Here is a 5169-nt window from a genome sequence, read left to right as displayed (position 1 = left end):
CCCGGCACAAAAATATTCTTAATATATCCTAAAGCTTCTTGAGTAGGCTGTCTATTTAATTTTTTTTAATCAGATATTTTAAGATGCTAGATTTGGTATGATTGGTGCAATTTTTCTCTGACTCTCCATCCAATTGAACTTGCTATCCAAAAAATTAAATATTTAGAATAATTTCACATTGCTGCAACACAAATGATCATGGTTTCGATCATCATGGAAAAATCAAAGAATTGATCAAAGTCATTGCTTCAAAAAATTACTTAGCTAGTAATTCTCCATTCTATTCTTCAATATTCAATTATCTGTGGTCCAAGAAAATGGTTATTTTTGGAATACCTTGGAAATAGTTTATCTCCTTGATATTCAAAAATAGCCTTCGCTTAATTACAATTTTTTGACCTTTAATCTTCTCTTTAATGTTTGTGAAGATTTCTTTTGGGAATAATGCCTTTGCTTTTTCAAAGACACAAATTCTTCTTATTTTTTTAAATCTAAGATTTTCAAAGTTTTCTGCTAAAAAGTCAGATTATTTAGATTGAAATTGAGATTCTTTAAAAACTTAAGATGTGTTGTTTGCTAAGACACCTTATCTGCAAGTTTACCTACATGCTTTCGAAAAGGATCCTTCTTGGCTTGAAGGTGTGCTTTCCATGCACCATTTAATTCTTTATAGAATTCCGTGGGTATTCCTGGACTATAAAAATCCTTGATATCACCTTCGGTTTGAAACCGATGTTGTTTTGATAGAATAGGGGTTTTTCTAGCCACTGATGCATAAGATTCATTTCGGACTTGTCTAGCCGTTGATTGAGGATACTCCACTTGGTCTAGTCTAGCCATTGGTGGAAATGTAGGCCTAATACGATTTAGTGTAACCCATTCCAAAAAAAAATTGAGTTTCTTATGAGGTAATCATTCAAAATTTTTTTTATAAAAACTCAAATCTTGATTCTTGAAGGTGCCAACTGATGCAACCGTTAAAGGAAGTTCGATATTATTTTGACATTTGCATGTGTTAGACTGATGCTTTGAAATTGTTTGAAAAAACTAAACTCTCATTGTAGCTTGTAGCATTTGGATTGTTTACAAAAAAAGACAAGAAAAGTCCTACATTTGGATTTTGTTTTCCTTTCTAAACCTGCATTTAGATTGTCGAAGAAACAAGAAATAAAGCATTATATATGGTGGGGGGAAAGTTTTCATACACGACGTGTAAACAGTGTATGTGAGAGAGTCTCTCACAAAGAATTGGAAGAGTCATAAATCCCCACCCATTAATTAATGCTTTGAAACTCCCACCCTCTCGCATACACGGTTTACACGACCGTATATAAAAACTTTCTCCATATGGTGGGTCATACAGTCGAAGTCGGTATTAAATTTGATTTATGGCCAATCCAATGGTCTCATCCAACCAACCGGATTGCTTAAAAATCAATGTTAATTACTAATCCAATCCATCATAGAGACATTGGTACCTAGTAAATTGTTCCATTTGTATTGTGTTTGAAAAATTCTGGCCATGGAATCTGTTATCATATTTGTGATCTAGATACACAACTAGAACAGATAGGCAGTTATTAGTATTAAGAGCACCAATAATGGAATCAATAGAGTTGAAGATTTCACCAAAGAGACCAGGTTGTGATGGAAGTCTCTAGATTATTTCTCTTTCTACTCTGTTTTCTTTTGTCAAAATAGCTGCAATTGACACTATGTTAATTCATTCAATATATTTGGTGAAGATTTCTTGTGAATCTTACCAAGTTCTGTACTCTTTTTCCTTTCTTTTTCTCCATTTCACATGTTCTCTACCTAAGTACCTAAATTTTAGAGAGAGAGAGAGAGAGAGAGTTTTCACCATGGTGGGCTCCTTTATTTCCAAGTGTCCAACATGGGAAGACTGATGTGATCAAACTCCTGGAAGCTGCCTTACATGTCCATTTCTCTCCCTTTCACTCCTCTGCTCCTAATTTCTTGGATGCTTCATGTTATTACATATAGTTTTGACAATGGACAAGGTTTTAAAACTTGGAATTGAGAATGGAATTGGTCAGGGAGGATTTCGATCTGAATCAGCTTGAATAGATTCAAGATTTGAGAATTTAACCTATTTTATGGTGAAAATCAAATCAATTCGAAAAATGAGAATCGACCCATGAATCAGTTCGATTCAAGATGAATTATAAAGAAAATGACTAAGAATCAATGATCAAGAATAGTGGAAATTGGGATCGGTGTCAATTGATTCTGATCCGATTCATCTTCTAGAATTTATAGCTGGAAGGAACCCAACTAATCTAATCCAATTCTAAGCAAACACACACTACTACTACTACTACTACTACTACTACTTCCTCTATTATTCCTTGAGGGTTTTGCATTGCTTGCTCTAGTGGGTGTGATCACATAGATAAGGTTTTGGGTTTCTGATTCTTGCGGCCATTCTTTTCTTTCTATTCCAAGCAACTCCAAAAGTGAAACTGTGAGAGAGAGAGCAAGTGGGAAAAAGTGACTTTCAGTTTGTTTACTCAAAACACAAAATATTGATTGTTTTTTTTCTCTAATGGCTCAAAGGTCGTATTTGGGGTAGGTACAAGTATGCCTTGTTCCTCAAGAAATTTGTAGACCGAATCAGATTTATTGACCCACCCAAGCTATCCACGAATCAGGTTTTTTAATCTGTAATTTTGTGAATTTTACCAAAAAATCTAACATTTTCTTTGATCTTTCTAGATCAAATAACTTGTGGCGGAAGGATTGTTAAGATGTTTTATTCTGTTGCCATTTTGGTAGTTATCTAGGCTATGTCTTGGTTTCAAGAAAAATTATGAGAAGGAAAGTGAAATAAGTTTAAAAAAGAATATGAAGACTTTTGTGACTATGATATATAACTATAAACTACTACGTACCTTAAACTTCTTAAATATTTTTACCCAAAAAACAGAAAAAACTTCTTAAATATGATCATATACTTTTCAAAAATGAAATCTTTACTCTCTCTTTTTTTTTTTTTTAAATTCAAAGAATTTAATTGTCAAAATGAAATAAAATTTAGTAATCAAATTTGAAATATTTTGAAGTTTATTACATAATTATGTTAGGTGATTATAATTTTTATTTTGAAAGAGGGTTTCTTACAAGTAAGAAGGAATCTGTATACTATAACAAATGAGGGGTTGAAAAAAACGTATCACCTATATGGGACCCACATGGTTAGAATAAGAGAGAAAAATGTCAGTGTAAGTCCCATTATTTATTGTGTGAAGAATGTATAAAGGAATCTGCACAAGGGCAGTGTAGTAATCTTCTTTTATTTCATATCATTTTCCATTACTTGCAACTACGAATCTTAATAAAATACTTTGTATTTTTTTTAAGGGAGAAAGTTGCTTGTTTGGGAACGCACAATATATCAATAAGAAACACCTACTCACAACCCCCTTTGATGTAATTAAAAGGGGGAGAGGGGAGGGGGGAGAGTAGGGAGGTCATCACATAGAGGGAGGAGCGAGAGCGTAAGGTACACTCCTGAACGGAAAACGTTGACCTCTTTCTAACAAAAAAATATTCAAGTTTAACTCTAAGGATGAATGGCATAATGTGGTATTATGCAATGATCCTTGCGATGACATCCCACCACCCATAGAATGCTCCAACATGCAAAATATAAGAACAAAATGAAACTGCATGATTCATCGAAGAAAATTTTCTTTGACTTCTTTTAATTGATTGATTGATTGTTATGTTTAACCCAAATAAAATTGAAATTCCATAACCCATTTAATTAAGTTAGAATGTTAGAAGTTTTAAAATGAGACCTTTTTTTTATTGTAAAAATAAATGAATGGAGAAAGAACGTCACCTAGTCACGCAGTGCACACCATTCTTGCGCCTAGACACAAGGTACGCGTAAGATCTTACTTAAAAAATGAAAATGATCAAGGGTATAAAAGTCATTTTGTACAACCCTATGTCTAAGCGCAGAAGTGTAGTGACTTGGCGACATTCTCTTTCCCATAAATGAATTGTTCTCTTTCCCATAAATGAAATGTGACTGTGTCAATGACAACTATCTAGAAGTCACTTAGTGGTTATCAAATGTGATCTTTCTTTGTTTTTGGGTAAATCAAATATGATCCTTTTTAAAACTGTAGATTGTTTTGACTGAGTCTGTGAATCTTAATAATGAGAATGAGTCCCCAAAAACATGCTAATTTCCTGACCAGATTTCTTACTAAAAATTCGGTATAGAAACCGTCTCAACTGGTGTAGGGGGGAGAATAATAAAGTGCATTAAACACGTTAAATGAACCCAAAAAAGAAAAGCTCTGAGTGTCTACACGTGTACAGTAAACGTCCACGTCATCAAAAATTGACTTCAAGGTTTTTTGTTTGGTTTTTGATAAAGACTTCAACAAGGTTGAAAACAATAAGAGTTGCAACAAACATAAATGATTGTGACTTATGAATTGCCCCTGACTTTAAAAAAAAAAATAAAAAAATTAAGCAGAAAATATAGACTTTTAACCTAAAAAAATTTCTTATTAAGGTTTTGAAAAGTGGAATAGGGATTTCATCCGTAGTACCCATTTTTAGTTTATGAAAATGTAATCACACAAATCAATTTCAAAACGTTAATCGATTTTTAGGGTTGTGGAATAGCTGATACACACAACACACCATGGTACCCATTTTGATTTGGTTAAAAATAGGGTTAATCACATGGACTCCCCTTGATGATGTAACCCTTGGTTTTCATTGACTACCGCGCGCGATGTGGCCCCTACATCCCATGAGGACTCCCCCTTAAAGTATCATTATAATTGCAATATCACTCTTCCACATGGCGCAACAAGGTATACCCCATACAAGAGTATGTAATTGAACCGATAAAACCATTTTGTAAAAAATAATTTACCCATTATAAAATGATTTCAGTTTTTTTTTTTGTGTAGATAAAATCATTTCATTGAACGATGAAGATACAAAGTCTACAACGACGTTCCAACAGTGGTCAATGTAATGTACCATCTATTAACATTTGTATTGTCATATTAATTCATGCCCATTAAAATACAAGAGAACAAATTATAAATATATTTTTTTGGGTGAGGGATTGTTCGTCATGAGTCATGATCAGTGTGAGTGAATCGACATAAGATCATG

This window comes from Telopea speciosissima, chromosome 6, assembly GCF_018873765.1.
Source record: "Telopea speciosissima isolate NSW1024214 ecotype Mountain lineage chromosome 6, Tspe_v1, whole genome shotgun sequence".
NCBI classification, from domain to species: Eukaryota; Viridiplantae; Streptophyta; class Magnoliopsida; order Proteales; family Proteaceae; genus Telopea; species Telopea speciosissima.
The sequence above is the reverse complement of the archived record's forward strand: the minus strand, read 5'-3'. Positions refer to the sequence as shown.